At 37.6% G+C, this 18,405-nt stretch overlaps 1 long non-coding RNA gene across 1 annotated transcript in view; it reads right to left on the minus strand.

The window, feature by feature from the left end:
• LOC124111947 overlaps positions 1-14,392 on the minus strand; it is a 45,614-nt gene extending 31,222 nt beyond the window's left edge. The window contains exon 1 of the long non-coding RNA XR_007223244.1: positions 13,734-14,392. This is a non-coding gene — a long non-coding RNA (uncharacterized LOC124111947). The remainder of the gene's footprint in view (positions 1-13,733) is intronic.
• Between the last annotated feature and the right edge of the window lie 4,013 nt (positions 14,393-18,405).

An 18,405-nucleotide genomic window follows, 5' to 3' on the forward strand; every position in this document is an offset into this window, starting at 1 on the left:
AGTACTCTTGCTGGCTACTCTAAGTTACTTCAGCTCAAATTCCTTGTCACAAATCTTCCCATAACTGATATTCCTTACTGAATCGAAAGTCAATACACCCTAGGGTTATTTAAACTACCATGTACCTATATAAGTAATGGCTCCTCCACGACAAATTTTCCCATGGGCTAACAATGGTGGATCTGGTATCTTGCCGTATCAGCTTCGAAAGCCTCCGTAATAGAGAAACAGGTCCTTTTGTAGGGATTTCACTGCCTTTATTACCGTGTATATTATTTCCTATTGTGAAGCATCGAGGTAATCCTGTAAACTGAATAAAGACCAAGCTTCGTTTATTTCTGCCTATTATTTGGGCTGATAAATAGGCAAGACGTTTATAGGCCCGTGTGTTAACATAAGAGATAAGGAGCCAGGTAACATCCCTGAAGCACTACTGTAAACACGGGGTCATTTATCGTGACTCGTTTCAGAATACCATACTCCATACAGATGCAATAAGAAGATAATATTTGTGAAATGACAGGTGTACGTATCATGAAACACGTGCGATTTCGCAATTATTGTACAAGAGATACCGATCTCTGTAGTTCCATAATGTAATAAAATGTGACATACTGGGTTTTTTTATACGTATGTGGCAATGGACACACGAAACCTACAGCTGTATTGTAATTTGCAATGTTGAATAGATAATATCCCATGCAGAAATACTGTCTGTAGTCTAGCAGGTTCTATGGTACGAGTCCAACATGGGATGCAATTAAGCCATTGAGTTCAAGTTATGGTGTGAATAAGAGGTTGTTCTAACCAGAAAAAAAGCTGGAAATTATTGCTACTGAAAAAGAATAATTCAAGATTAGGTTAATATTTTTATGGTAAAGACGTTTCGAATTTTCGAAGATTTTCAATAAGATTTCAGATCAGAATAGATTATCTTTCTATACACTTTCCTCCTCTTGTAATAGGCATTCCAAATTATGGAATATGCTTTCAAAGTAAACATCCTAACGTGAGAAACAGCTCCTAATTTCCATGGTATTGTCGAAAGTCTCTCACGATTTCAAGAGACATCTTTCCGGCAATGCGGAAATAAACAAGCGAGGTTAATGCTTTTATCAATCAAGCAGTTGGTCGGCCTTTCAAAGACGCCCAAGTTCACTAGATACATTTGGTTTGCAACACGGCACGGCCGGAATTGGGCGATTCATTCAGAGACTATCGATTAATGGATGGTATTGCTAAACGTATACATCTCTTTTCAATAATCATATGTTCTGATATAGACTATTGAAACTGCGATCCGGTAATGGGCCTTTACAATAGTAGAGAAAGGAGCCTTCAAGGGCACCACGCATTAAAACATACATGAATGCACTCATTCTCTCGCCCGTTATCGCGGGATTCGCGTGCGGGATGTGATGCATTTCCGAAAGCTTGTGGCATTAGCGGGATTTGAACATGTACAAAATGAAAATATAGTCGTATTGATGATTTTTCATTCGCTGAGAGTATTTATTTATGAATTAAAAGATTAACCTCAATACATTCCAATTGACGAAATTGTAGAGTCTTCTGCAAATCGTTAGTGAAACTAATTAAAAATTGATGTGATTAGTTTGTTTGTAAACGTTGATATAAATGTATAGAATAGACCTCAATCTGATTAATTGAAATAATCCAAATATCAACATTACATGACTTACATTTACGTAATTGAAAAATAATTGTTTATGAAAATAAATAAAGTTTTAAATATAACTCTAAAACATTACTTGTATCTTCGAGCAACATTGTGCATCGAATAACAGTTGACTTTATAGAGATAATCTAACATCATTTAGCTGATAGTGGAATCGTTACATAATTCTCATCTGAAGCTTATTTCTCAGTGGACATACACAGTTGCCGATAATACCCCTGCTTTAAAAAATCAGTAATTATGTATTTCATTTTCTACCATTTCAGCAGTTCATGCATATATACACAAGAACATATCACAATCAAATTCGCATTATTAATCAAACATGTCCCATTATTTTATGTCGATAAACGATGTAAAGGTTATACATGAACATAAATTCTCAATATTACAGCTAATAACTGCAAATTATGTTTTATACAAACAAAATACTTGTTAAAAATCACTATAAATAATTTCAAACCATAAGAATTAAAAACTTATAGAATATTCTAAAAAATAATATAAATAATAGCTGTATTTGAAGTTAGGAAGAACGTGGTCCTTAATTATGTCAGTTTGCACTTTTCCGTTCAGTAACAGTTAGAAATGTCAGTAACCAAACGTAATATATGTTTTACAACTTATACGTTGCACAGATCATTTTCAGATGAGATGAATCGATTGGGAGCAGATCATTCCAAAGAGTGTTTTTTATTTATTTAAATTTAATATAAGCCTCTATTCATTTTTGTAATAGTGAACTGGACGAACATGACACCGATCCATCTTCAGCGTGGATATATTTCTCAATTAGAAGTTTTACCAAAACAGTTGATATCCTCAAATACACATGCAAGAGTTGATGCACTCAACGTTGCTTTTAATGTCATATTTTATTTCTTTGACGATCCTTCTTTGTGCATATTTGAAGTATCTACATATTCCAGGTTCTTTAACAACTGTCGTATGCATTCTTAAAAGGAAAAGTCAATGTGCATGTTATGATTTTCATCAATGTTTTTTTCAGACATATGTGTATAGCGTTCTACATTTTGAAATATCCTCATGATTACATTCTATAAATGTGCATAATTTAAAACACACACATGTACATAAGCTAATGAGAAAGTCGGAATCGTATAATGGATTCTGCTTTTAGCAGAGATTTCTTATGATTTCATATGATTGTGCAATTTTTATTTAAATAAAAATCATTTCAAGACTGTAAAAATGTGTGTATTGTCTTATATAGCTCACATTATTTTACATATATTTAATGACACAATACCGCACACCAATATTACAAATTGTAGTATTTTTTCTGTAATATCCATTCTATCAAGATATGTTCAAGCCACCTAAGGTTATATATTTACTATATATTGCCCGTTAAATCAGAATCAATACACTTACTGCTCTGAAACACCATCTTGAGCCCTCCAGCAAAGCACCTGTGGGGATTATTTGCAATATGGTATATTGTAAACGGAATTTCTCTCAGGTGATTACCTACTTGTTTAATCAATGTAAACTCTAAAAAAAAACGTTTAGCGGACCAGGGATTTAACAGCAATAAATCCGATCCATACCACCGGGCCAGCTATATTGTATAACCCACACATCTCTACTTTTGCTTTACATGGGCTGATCATATGTTTCAATATTAGTTCGAAACAAGGTGGGAAGATTACGCTCGCTGGCAGAAGGTGTCTAGTACATATCAATGGGATACTTTGCTTGCACTATATCATATACTTTAAACTTATTTACAGTTGTGATCATTAAGAGTGTTAATCTTAGATGAGAAGAGAAATGTGTTTAATCGTCAAATCTTAAGTGTTGCTTCAATACGTATGCATTAAGGTGGTCTTCAGTATTGTTTATACAGAGATTATAATTCTGTGGGTGTGATGGTTCTTTAGTGATTCTAAGACGATTTGTGCGAGATGCATCATTGCCACAGTGTTGTTATACAATGGGAACCTTCACGCCAACATTAGGCCTGTTTCATTGAAGCATACCACACCTTTTATCTCAATATCTTTCTTTTCCCAAAACACATTAAGGGAAAGTGAGAATACTATTGGAAGAAAAGCATGCAATCTTGTAGTTTTCACGGCTATAGTATTTGGTCTGTAAACACTTCCAAGGTAGATATAAACAGAAAGAACACTCTATAGGGAAAAGATCGAATTATAATTTATCACAATTTCAAAGCATATTGTCCATTAGTATGTGTATTCTCTTGCTTCATCTTCGGTTTCTAGTGATAATTAAAACTGAGAGTTGCATCTTTTCATATTTTAAGAAAGTTACAAAGTAGTTAATGAGCTCATTACGTAGGATATCTATAACCTAGAGTAGTTTACTGTTTGGAAATTAATTTCTAAATTGATGCATGCATTACTTTCTATACCACCGAGGATGATTTACTATTCAAATCGTATGCAATATGATACCAATGCTATAGTGGTAGTTCATCTGTTTGTGAATAAATTCTTAACTTCAGTTTTTAAATTATTATATTTGAAAAATGGGAAAATGTATACATTCCAAAAGTCCATGCTTACACCCGGTTACAAAACAAAGTTGTACATACAATATGAATATGCACTAATAATATTTGATCAGCCTACATTACACGATTATAATATGGCACGAAATTGCGGAAATGCTTTTAAAAAAATGGCATAAAACTGACATGAAGGTTTATGTAAAAAATATTATGTTACAAAACTGTGGTGAACGTTTATAACACGATGGTTAGTTACTGTCGCAATGTTATGATAAAGAACAAATCTCTTGAAAGTACATGTAAGGATAGACGGAGAAGTAACAGCACTAACAGCAACAACACACTCAATTACACCCTAGGGGATATACACTCAGGTACTAATGATATAAACAGACAAAAGAGTGTTGTCGCCAGGCGTGGGCGTATGACATGTAGGTGTGTGGTGGGAGGGTAATGTTACCCCTATGTTACATTCTAGGTGGGGCAGGGGCGGACAGAGGGGACAGCACCATCGAAGCGTGTAACCTCCTGTAGATAGGGGAGCGGGTTCATGTTGGTTAGTGATTGAAGCGCCATAACCGCGTGCATCTTTCCTCTCTGCCAATGTGGGCTCACATATGCTTAAGACTTAGTTCGCTTTCGAATTACTCGAAACTTGGAATTATCACTGAGTTTGACAAAACAGTGCTGATGCTTGTTGAAGTGTAAAGTGTAGAATACCTATAGATTGTATATGGAAATAGGTACCATGGTAGTGTAATTATGCGTTTGAGGAAGATTAACTATTTGTGTCCGTATGAACTGTTGATGCTTATGATTGTTTCTTGGTATATACTTGAAATTGAATACTTCATGGATGTCAACTGTTCGGAATATCAATTTCCTATCATGTACTAACAAATTTAATAACTTAAAAACTGAAATTGCCCCTAATCAGCCCATTTTGATGTTCTACTACTACTACCACCACCACTACTACTACTACTACTACTACTACTACTACTACTACTACTACTACTACTACTACTACTACTACTACTACTACTACTACTACTACTGCCACTACTACTACTACTACTTCTACTGCCACTACTACTACTACTGTCGATGATGATGATGAGGATATTAATGGTCAGTGATGCTACATAATATATATTTCGCAAATGATAGCACACACGCCACACACACTTGCTGTAGTGGTGTTCTGCAACACTTTCTTTACCTTTATAAATCACCTGTGGCATCCTCTCTGTAGCTTACTTACACAGTAGTCTAACGCGAGCTGGATAACCGTGCATGTTGCTATGCTTAACCGTAATAGCCTACGATATAGATGTCGAACTTCGTGACCTGGTGTCATTTCCACCTGGGTGCGCACGTCCAGTGTCGTTACCTGCCGGAAGGTACATAAGGAGGGGATGCGCGGCCATTAGTAAGCCATTTGGGGGGAATATCGAGTTTCCGAACCACCCGAAAAGTGTCATTCAAAATATGGCTTGGCACTCTAGGATACAGGTCCTCTCCCCTACGTAGCTGGATAATGTTCCTGACAAGGGTATTCAGTCAGAGAAGGTTTTGTTCCTGCGCCCAATGTATCTGTATTGCAATTTACCCCTAGTGTTATTTTGTCACTTGCGCCTGAAGGCACTATTCTGTCAAAACCCGCTGTGTGGTGCCTTGTCGAGCCAAGGTTTTCATTATAGGATATGATCGCATAATATTATTATTTCGCCCTTGTATCGCCTCTAGATATCTTTACTGATGGCAAGCCAAGTTTCTTGTGGGCACAAACAAAGGGCAAATTGGTGAGTCCAGCTGTCGGGTGTAAGCCAAGGAGATGGTTTGGTTCTTTTCTGTTCTTATTCAAGGTTCAATTTGAAGACAGGGGTTTTGAATGAAGGCCAAAGACTTGTTTCGAGAAAGTGAAAAGGCATGGTTGTTTAGTGCAATCTGACAACACTGCATTACGAATAGGGCCTGTCCCCTTGTCGCCGAACACCCCCTTGAAACCCCATATTGTTCAACGAACGCCGAAAACCGATTCAGACATTTTAAAGAAATTGCGAAACTGTTCTGTCGGCAAAACGGTAAACTTGATGCTTTAGAATTCCTCTCAAGCTCTCTTGTGGGCTTCTTGGGTAAATATTTTGTGAGACCCCAAAGGACTGTTTCTTCAGTCTGAGATCGAAAACCTTAGAGGATCCCTCCCACTTGTAAGTTTTCTTCTCTGCATTCGGCATATTCTAATATCCTAACTTGAATTAAGATTAAGGAGGAGGACAACCCTCTAAAACCCGGGCATATCGCTATGGTCCTATTTCACAATTGAGATCTGATGTGACTTCATACTGCAATATGATTTCTTAAATACATCAAGATAAGACAATTAGTTTATTTATTCTTAAATCCATTCAAATCCCATTTACACACAAGTGTAGTATATAGAAATAATTATAAACGCATGCCTGACTTCATATTCATATTTGGCCTCTATTGTGAAGTTAAAATGAATTATAAGGAAACGCTGCAAAAAACAGAGTCGATTGTTTGATTCCGACTATATCATTAGCATGTGAATCAATATCAAATTGCGATGATACTATGTGTTCGCGAAAATTTGAGCGTATCCTGCCTCACCGGAGGCCCCGGTCATAAATACATGCAAAGACAAGTCAATTGTTCACCTAAAACAGCCACCATAAGTCAAAATAGGGAATTGCATCTTATTCATTGGTGTCTCAAATTTAGAAATGACCTCCACGTGTCTTTACTAAGGCCTTGAATGTTGTAAAGCTGTTCAAACATTTAAAAATTCAGGAGTTGTATGACGCTCTTTGAATTCTTCGTAAAAAGAACCTTTTTTCTACATTCAGGGGTTGGTCTCCCCCTTAAGACTCGGACCAGGGTCGACATGGCCGTGCCGTGAAGGAGTGTTGTTTGCACAGTCGATCGTATTAAGGCAAGTCAACACTTCAGGAAAGCTCGAACAAAATGATCAAATCTGGACGACATATAGAGAGGAAAGATTGAAAGGTTGGCTCGGCAGAATGTGCAAAACGAAGTGTGTTAAGAGGAAGTTCAATTCTCACCCCAGGTATGAGGTATAATTAAATGGTCAACATTTGCACGGATGTTTTTTCTCCTATCATAGAGAATAAGGCGACCGCATGTGTAAATAGGCGACAACGGTCCGTTGGTTATATGGATACGTGTGAATCGACATCAACACGCAAGATCCTGCTAAGTAAATGCATTGTATGACAAGTACCTATTTTGTTCAAAACCTTCAAAGATGCCCTGTAATGAATTACAAATGTCAAATTCCAAGAATATATTACAAAGGCTGTCAAACACAACAGCAATATCCTCCTGTATCGAGCGATACTCATTAAATTAAGGCTTATATTTAAATTAAGATCATATGAAAGGTGTGTTTCGGACAACATACTTGTGAATTATTAAGACAGATTTTGGTATATGTGTGGAGAATTTAAATTTTACGTTCCAAATATAAAGAAATATTTATTAAACAACAGTTCTTATAGATAACACACAAATGGTGTTCAGGAATATATCCATTACGGCAAAATACGTAAATATTGTACATAAAAGTGTATGAACTTACCAGTATTGAAATTAACCAAGCGTTCACCAAGTCTGCAGCTGTCAAACGTTGTGCGGATTTCGAGAGCACATAAATATTTATTCTCGGCAAAATACAGACTTGATACAATTATGAAGCTTGCTCGATTAAAATAATTAGCCAGATTCTCCCCTAACGTTTATTGCGAAAATCAATAATAGACCTCTCGGAAAGGACAGGTGCATTAATTTTGGGTCGAGCAAAAAGTGGGAATTAGCGAAAGTTTCCGGCGGAGTTGGGAATGGATGCCTTTTTGGAACTATTTAGGCTGAGGTATCTGTTGAAATATAAACAATATCCAGTTTTCGTCTTCGTCCTTTTTTGTGCTGTGAGATCTTGCGTGTTGACATTGAAAACAAAATGGCGGGAAATGACGACTTTGATTGACAACTGCAACCGTTTTCTGGTTGTCACAAACACAGCCCCATCATATCAGTGTATGGCCCGTGCTAGCAAAATATTGACGAGCGTCATTAAAAGTTATCGAATTATCTGTTAAAACACGACTGGGCTTGTAAGAGATGTTATCAGTTTAATACCTGCATCAAAAGTTGGGCGTGTTCGAGTAGAGATATTAAGAAAGCATGTGTAGTTAGGTCATACCAATTTGCATGTGATCAATGAATTAGATCGGGCTTCTTGAAGACCTTCCAATTGATATGATTAATTTCATTGCAATTTTGATGTAAATCATTCTTAACGCGGCGCCGACAGGGTGAAACTGGAGGTATCATATAAATAAACAACACCGGGGGTAATGTTTCATTTATTATATGCTTACGTCAGGCCTCTCGCGTCAGGATACGAGACTACTCTGTGTTACGCTCTAGTGCATTTTACAACATTTGTTTATTTAGAAAGAAAAAAAAAGTTATATGAGAATATGGCAAAAGGTTTTAACGATTTGATCCTGAAGAAACATATTAGAATTCACATATGGCTTTACTGTTTACATTAAAGGCGTCTGGATGGGAAACGACACCGACTTATGATATGGAAGAAAAATGCGTTTTAGCGAGTTCGGACTTGACACGTGAGTTAAACAGTGCAAGTTTTAAGAACACGACGTTATCCACTGCAACAGAGTCGATTGCTACACTGAAGAAGTTGTTTTCTTATGTGTTTTACTCTTTTATCAAATAAATGGTCTTATTCATCCTAGACGTTGGTCGGTTTCACACAGAGCTTTAATCATGCATTTACACGCGGAATTGTAATAATATCAAATTAATTTGGCTCAAACATACTGTATTCAAAATAATGTCTTTCATATTTATTTGGTCTCCTTTGGTTTTTATTCCAAGTTGTAATCTACTATTTACAAAGTATTTTGATCCCCGTTGAGCGCTGAACTCGGCGTGTAATGAGTTCAAAATAGGGATTTTACTTCAGTTTTGAAGGTTGGATTTCGCTTAAAATGGCTATGTTTTCTTTCTACGACTTTCCATTCGTTTCTTGAAAGTAATGTCTTGTCTTGATCGAGATCACCAAAATATGCGTCTGTCTGAATGTAACATCTCTGATCTGCATGCAGTCATCTGCATTTAGCGTTCTTGATTTGCTTTCATTCATCTGAATATAAGATCTCTTATTTGCTTACAGGCATCTGAATCCAACATACATGATTTGCTCGCATTCATCTGAATCTAACCTTCCTGGTTTGCTCGCATTCACCTGAATATAACATTCCTGATTTGCTTGCATGTATCACAAAATAGCATTCTTAATTTGCTTGCATTCACCTGAATATAACATTCCTGATGTGCTTCCATTTAAACCTAACATTCCTTATTTGCTCGCATTTAAACCTAACATTCCTGATTTGGTCGCATTCATCGGAAGCTAACATCCCTGGTTTGCTCGTATCTATCTGAATCTAACATCCCTGATTTGGTCGCATTCATCTGAAGCTAACATTCCTGATTTGGTCGCATTCATCTGAAGCTAACATTCCTGATTAGGTCGCATTCATCTGAAGCTAACGTCCCTGATTTGCTCGTCTCTATCTGAATCTAACATCCCTGATTTGCTCCTACCTATCTGAAGCTAACATTCCTGATTTGGTCGCATTTATCTGAAGCTAACATTCCTGATTTGGTCGCATTCATCTGAAGCTAACATTCCTGATTTGGTCGCATTCATCTGAAGCTAACATCCCTGATTTGCTCGTATCTATCTGAATCTAACATCCCTCATTTGCTCGTATCTATTTGAAGCTAACATTCCTGATTTGGTCGCATTCATCTGAAGCTAACATCCCTGATTTGCTCGTATCTATCTGAATCTAACATCCCTCATTTGCTCGTATCTATTTGAAGCTAACATTCCTGATTTGGTCGCATTCATCTGAAGCTAACATTCCTGATTTGGTCGCATTCATCTGAAGCTAACATTCCTGATTAGGTCGCATTCATCTGAAGCTAACGTCCCTGATTTGCTCGAATCCATCTGAATCTAACATCCCTGATTTGCTCCTACCTATCTGAAGCTAACATTCCTGATTTGGTCGCATTTATCTGAAGCTAACATTCCTGATTTGGTCGCATTCATCTGAAGCTAACATTCCTGATTCGGTCGCATTCATCTGAAGCTAACATCCCTGATTTGCTCGTCTCTATCTGAATCTTACACCCTCATTTGCTCGTATCAATTTGAAGCTAACATTCCTGATTTGGTCGCATTCATCTGAAGCTAACATTCCTGATTTGGTCGCATTCATCTGAAGCTAACATCCCTGATTTGCTCGTATCTATTTGAAGCTAACAAGCCTGATTTGCTCGCATTTAAACCTAACATTCCTGATTAGGTCGCATTCATCTGAAGCTAACGTCCCTGATTTGCTCGTATCCATCTGAATCTAACATCCCTGATTTGCTCCTACCTATCTGAAGCTAACATTCCTCATTTGGTCGCATTTATCTGAAGCTAACATTCCTGATTTGGTCGCATTCATCTGAAGCTAACATTCCTGATTTGGTCGCATTCATCTGAAGCTAACATCCCTGATTTGCTCGTATCTATCTGAATCTAACATCCCTCATTTGCTCGTATCTATTTGAAGCTAACATTCCTGATTTGGTCGCATTTATCTGAAGCTAACATTCCTGATTCGGTCGCATTCATCTGAAGCTAACATCCCTGATTTGCTCGTCTCTATCTGAATCTAACATCCCTCATTTGCTCGTATCAATTTGAAGCTAACATTCCTGATTTGGTCGCATTCATCTGAAGCTAACATTCCTGATTTGGTCGCATTCATCTGAAGCTAACATCCCTGATTTGCTCGTATCTATTTGAAGCTAACAAGCCTGATTTGCTCGCATTTAAACCTAACATTCCTGATTTGGTCGCATTCATCTGAAGTTAACATTCCTAATTTGTTCGCATTCATTTGAAGTTAACATTCCCGGTTTGCATGCATCTAACTAGTCGAGTATCACATCACGAGCACTAGAGTTCGAATCGAGTGTCACATTATTGACTGTTCAAAATGGCAAACTAAGTTCTTGGACTGATGCAGACAATTGATTGACAATATTTATAACAAGAACACGGTGATTTATATCAGAATCAGCAGATTTAACACAATTGAACCGTGTGGACTCAAGTGATGTCCATAACAGATTGCTGGGGCAAAGGTCAACAAATAATAGCTGTAAAACCCTTAATCATAAGGAATTTCAACTAATTTTTCACTCAAATCAAAACCTCGAGCAAATTAATGATACATAAACCTCGTAAAGATGGACCCTGATAATCCAGAAACCCTGCTTTCAGACGACATCTGACTCCTCTGATTAACGATGAATCTGATACAGCCACACTTTACCATGGACTTGTTTACAAAGCATCGTATATAGTGCCATTGTAACCAATATTCAAGCAATATGACGGCTGCCTAGTAATAATAGTCTTGGTAGAACCAGTGATTGATATTATGAGTAACGCGCCACGCCGTCAGGTTACGATGCCATGCAACCAACTAAATCACCGAGCTTGACCACCCGGTTCAATTAGTCGCCCCTAACGACAAGCATAGGTTGCTGAGGACCTATTCTTACCCGGAATCCCAACTAGGAATGCATATATGAACGCATGTAGTAGCCCCACATTAACTGGTTAATTATACAATGCACTCTGCAGATTGTTAAATATTTCAGTAAGATTGTTTGATATCAAAACAGCATATCGGAGCTCTTTGAAAATAGTTTGTTTACACCGTGGTGAGTACAATTCGATGCACAATCTTAAGTACGTTCGACCCAGCACTCATTATTACGCAATGCAGGGTAAGTGGCATCGGAAAAGTTATGTCAATATCTTTCTTCTGTAATTACTCACTTCAACATGTCACATGGATTATCACAGATGTCTAATTGATTTTATGTGGATCATTCTGTTTATCAATACATACAGTGAGGTTTGCGCTGGTACATTTCAAATCTATTTACTCATGACCATAGTTATTAACGTAAGTGCTTGACTCGCTTACCTGACGACATAGTCCCGGCAATAATATGTATAATAATATACCATTTGCTGTAAAAGGATAATTACAGTATATATTTTTACAGATAAGGAGATACCCGGTTAATTTGTCTGTGACAACTTTGGAAGCTACTTATCCTTCCAAATTACCTATTACAGGTAAATACTTGTATGGGGTGTATAAGTGTAATTGTCATGTTGGATGACTGAGTATTAGATGCATGGACAATGATGGGTTTCTCTTGGTTTATGGTTATGATATGATGGGCTTAGAAGAACGCTGTTGGAATTGATATAAATGATAATGGTTTACTTACAATACATATAACATGTACTTACAAATAAACCTGGTTTAGGCGTTTAATGAATGCATGTTTATATTTATTCGCAGATAATTGTCCTGTAACGAAATTCACGCCATTTCTCACGCCATCGGGTTTGTTTGTTTTATTCTTTGGGGATGTGTCGGTGTGCATCTAGTTTGTATATTTATTCGTTGTTTATGACCCTTATCGAGGTCTATAAGGCATTTAGAGAACCCAGACGTCGTATACATAGGGTGGCACATGGTCCTATGTACCACGCGCAGGTCCTGAATCAGGCAAAGGTTTGTCGCGGAGAATAAATGGATGGGTGGACCCACGAGAGTTTCTAGGACTTCGTTCCTCACTGAAGTACATGATGTAGTGTCTCCTTTGGTATGGCACTTGTTCGAAAGATGCCTCTGGTCACCAAAGAGTGAATGGGTACCTTGTCGGATGAGATGGCAATAGGATTTGAGATAGGTGACTATAGAATGAAATTCACACTAATCCATTAATAGGGATAATAATGGTGCACATCCAGCATGGAAATAATAATAATAATAATAATAATAATAATAATAATGATTATAATAATGATAATAATATTAATTTACAGGGTGTCCTATAGATCTCGTGTCATCGTACTGCACTTCGAATGACATTATCTACATGGAGCAGAAGGGAGCCACAAAGGGATGTTGGGGTTGTAAGGATCAATTTCTGGGTCAGAAAATGATCTTTGAAGAGGCTAAAACTTACCACTGTAACCTCTCAATGTGTTGGATAGACTACAGAAAAGCTTATGATTCTGTACCTCACGAATGAATTTTGCAGTCACTGAAATGTATTGACCTCCCCGAGCGACTACTTGTTTTACTCAAGTCTTTTATGAATTGCTGGTCAACTCAACTTGAGATGTATTCGCAGGGGCAGGTGGTGACTTCGGAACCCATTTCTGTTAGAAAAGGAATATTTCAGGGCGATTCTTTCAGTCCTGTGCTTTTCTGGTTGTCACTAAATCCTTTAAGCTTTTTGCTTAGCAAAGAGGGAGGTTATCATCCGGGACCTTCTCAGCACAGACCCCCAACACCCCTTACTCACCTCCTTTACATGGATGACCTTGAACTTATTGCCAGTGCAGGATCCACATTGAAAAAACAAATTCTCCTTGTCGAGTCCTTTTCTTATGATATTGGGATGTCCTTTGGATTCGACAAATGCACCATTCTTCATGTGAAACGTGGCAACGTAGAAGAGGAAGGATCAGTCAGTTTACTTAGGAGAGGAGTTACTAACCATCTCTTGGAAGGTCAGGCCTATACGTACCTCGGAATGCAGGTTAGGGACAAACTCCAGAATGTCCATATCAAGGACAAACTTCGGGCAGAGTACATACATGTATGTAGACTAAAGAAAATCTGGTGTTCAGTGTCGAACGCCCGCAATAAAGTCAAAGCCACAAATACTTATGCGTATTCTTTTGGTGCTGTTGATTGGACGAAACAGGAGATTCAGGGTATTGACACCCTCACACGAAGAATCATGTCAGACAATAGATCCACCACCTTTGCTCTTCCCTCAATCGCCTATATATACCAATCATAATTGGAGGGCGTTGTTTGATTAACGCGGAGGCTCTTCATTATTTGACTGTATTGTGCACTTTTGTACACATTTGTTTGTCTGAGGATCATATTGTGAAGCATGTCAAGACTCATGATGAAAACAAGGCATTCCACAGTTTTCTTAAAAGAGCCAAGGATGTGGGACATAATCGCAATGTCAGTTTTGATTTTGTTGATGGTTCTGTACTGCTGGACGGTACAGAAATGAGTGTCTTCCGTATCAAATCGGCCCAGACTCAGTTCTTCAAGGAGAGGCTATCTGTACGACCACTGCATCGAGATTATGTGCAGTGTGTTGAGACTATCAGCAACCCCTGCAGAGTCCTGAAAAGTGAAACAGAAGGCTTTTTGTTTGCTGCTCAAGACCATTTACGTCCCACTCGAAACCGTCAATGTGTGATTTTGCATCTAAATGTAAATATGAAATGTAGATTATGCAATGAATTTAATGAGATTGTACAACACATTGTCAGTGGATGTCCCGCTTTGACACAAGCACAGTATCGTAAGCGACACGATGGAGTGGCTCGATGCTTATATCACAGTCTTCGCCATCCTTGTGGTTTTGACACAGAGGCCCATCCATGATACGCCCCAGAATATGTAGAGGGTGTCATGGAAAATAATATATACAAATTGCTTTGGAATAGGCCCGTATGCAGCCTCAGACCTATCCAGGCCAACAAACCTGATCTTGTCCTTTTTGATAAATCCAGTTAAATCATTTATAACATTGAATTCTGTCCCTTTTGACACTAATGTGATTGTCAAGATTCAGGACAACCATGGAAAATATGCGGAACTCGCTTTCGAAATGCTTGCATCCCAAGTACCAAGTTGTCTGACTTCCCATTTTTCTCGGTGCCTTGGGTTTGGTACCTCCAAATCTGCTGACAGACACTGGGTGAGTACCCGGGTTTGCACCCAAGAATACAGCCGTTCTGACAATCTGGGTAATGCAGAAGGCTGCAGTGTTGGGGAGTCTTCACGATCTCCGAAAAGTTCTAGATGGGTTTAACTAGGCAGCGCTTTCTGGGAGAAGTCCCGTTCGCTGACTGGGCTGCGTGTAGATGGACCAAGGGACCTGAGCAGATGATGAGCCTAGCCAGTCAGGACTGTGCCAGGATCACCCAAACCCTCTTTGCTGCATTTTTTATTTTAATCTGTAAATAGTAAATAATACTAATAATAATAATCATACACACAGGCTGATCACTCCATGCGCATCTTTATATTATTACATTGTTCCTTAATTCATCGGTTTAACGTTACTGGCCATGGATTGTTTTACATGTAACATTGATAAGAGTACACGTGCCTGAAGTATTAGCGTCTTAATTTATAATCTGTTGTACATAATTGCGAACTCATTTTGTATAAGCTATAAATTCTGTTACAATGATACATATACCACATGTCCACTTGAAAAGAAAAATTACATCATCATCATCAGACTCCAAGTAACATAATGTAAATACGGGTTTTGTATGTTTATATTTTTTATACCATGTCCCAATGTTATATTTACAAGAATATGCTCTACAGATTCCTTTAAAAGATGCTTTTATGGGAAGCAGAATTTAGAGAAAGCTTCACCCAGCATATTTTGAGGCATCATGGGAATAAGTATCGTGGAATCAATCTTTTCTTCCACTGAAAATTACGATATATCGTCTACACCGTTCGGCCATAACTACAGGCAAGTTATTCCATTCATTGGAAGAAAATCACTTATTATTTTTTCACCTCGAAGGACCCTCTATCCTTCGTTTGGCGCCAAGCGGCAGTTAATAACAATTTCACTGGAGTGGCTACATGCGAGATCTAAGCCCTAGCAGAGAGGGCATAGTTTATTACGAGCTGAGCCTTACCGTGGGGGTAGAATCAATTGTGACAAATTGCAACGCTAACTATGTGAATTTCGATGATTATCAAACACCGAAAATATTTGCTGAAGAGCATGACAGCCCAGGGCTATAGTCCTCTTACTCTGACATTATAACTCCGGTCTGATGATAGAACCATGATGGCCTAAACCACTATATGGTTTCTAGCTCTCAACAAGTCTCAGAGACGCTCTCAAGACGAAATATATGCCAAACTCGTAAATGCATAGTTTGCCATTCATGTAATGTTTATTTTGAAGCCCCTTGGGTATCTTCAATGGCTTCTTATGTGATAGGGAATGTTTAACAGTAGTGATGGGACAAATTTCGCCATAATTCGATGGGAGGGAGGAAGAAGACAGAGAGACGGTTTTTACCTCCGCGAGGAGAAGAGCTGAGTGCATTTCGTCTCCTTTAGCTGAAGAGCTCCGCTCGCTGATAAACTCCCCTGCTCAAAAACCTAATTCCGCCGGGGGCCTCGAAATTCAATCTAAGATCCAAGAACCATGTAAAGAAAATTACAGACTCTCGCGAATAATATTTCCCATGATTGGTGCAAGATATGGATATAAAATGAAGGATAATATGGACGCCTCAGATCCAGCTTGACATATCCCTCTCGCGCGATGATAATTCAGTTTGTTCGCTACCCCATTAGGAGTATCGGGCAAATGACATGCGACGAGTTACTTGGGGGCAGAGGGTGAAACGTTAGGGTCTCACTAACTTGACCTTTTGGCCAAATGCGCTGGTAAAAATTTGATAAAATGCGATGAGTTTTAACCACCCCTTTTCTGGTTCAATTTCGAAATCCAATGTACTTTCGGTTATGCGCTGTTTGTGTAAGAGTTCAGATAGTTTCTCGAAGCATTACACGTTCAGTTTTGTTACACATAATTTATGTTTTTAATATATACTGCAACGATTTATATTCTTATACAGTGGAGTATGCACGCCAAGCTTTATCAACGTGAACATATGCAAATACGACACTTTATCAATGTCAACAAAGAGGCAACGTGAACCATCCACCACTGTTCTTTCAGCAGATACAAAAAACTCTAGAGAAAGTAAATCATCCGTTGTGGAATGTTTTATGGCTAATCAAGAATGTGCGCACCATATATCCACATCTACCAATGCTTAACAGACATAAATATGTATTTCGCATCTCGTTAACGTCAGGTCTATTTTAACTATTTCATACTCAAAATATAACCCTTTTCGATATTTTAGTTGCATTTAGTTGTTATATTATCTGAACTGTTTGAACCATATTTCGTTTGATGTCCTAGCAATGATTCATTCCTTCAACGTTTCAAGTAAGGCATGTACATATCACCCATTACACATAGAGTGCCATATAATTCATCTCATTTCCACCTGAAGTATAAACACATTTCAAATATAAGTAACCCAAACATTTTAACCACGTCAAATCAATGTAATTGTTGATCTCATATAGATAGCGTACACGGATTTCTGCAGAAATCGCTTTCCATACGTACAGCTGCACTTCACTGTCCATTATAAATCACGTTTTACATATGCCAGCTTAAACACAATCATGGTATTTAAATTTCACTGTTTAGCTTTCCCTGCTGGTTGTTATATATGCTCAACTTTGTTTGTCAATTGTTCAACTGCAGTTTATTTTTATGATTGAAAAATGCTGCAAACACAAATGCCTTGAATACGTTTACGGGAAGTTTAACACACTGATGTCTTATACATGTTGCCAACAGAATACCATTTATAAGCGTCAATAAAAATTTTCATATTTTCCAATTTCGCTGTTGTGTATTTAAAATCTGAAATCTGAAACTTATAATTCCAAAAGAGAAACAATAACACGCAAACATTAATTACGCGACAGGTGAGTAAACTTATATCAAAAGGGTTAATTTTGCTTCATAATGAATTCATTCGTACAAGTACAATGTATTTATTAACATCATTAATGAATAAATCCGTTATTAAGATAAATGTTCTTACTTTGCCACACTATAAATAATATTAAAATGAAATGATGACATTAGATGAATGTAAAATTTAATGTGAGATAAATAAATAATTGTGCCGAAAAGGTTTGGAAACACGTGTTTTCTCGGCTCAAAAGTTGTTATCATATAATTTTGGATATTATTAGTATTAATGGTGGAGCAACATTCGAGAGAGTCACAAATGAGTTTCACCCCCAGAGATAGTATACATGTATATTTCTTTCGTGGATTAAGTAATTCGTTAAACTGAATCTAAATA

This window comes from Haliotis rufescens, unplaced genomic scaffold (assembly GCF_023055435.1).
Source record: "Haliotis rufescens isolate VD_foot unplaced genomic scaffold, xgHalRufe1.0.p SCAF_3, whole genome shotgun sequence".
NCBI classification, from domain to species: domain Eukaryota; kingdom Metazoa; phylum Mollusca; class Gastropoda; order Lepetellida; family Haliotidae; genus Haliotis; species Haliotis rufescens.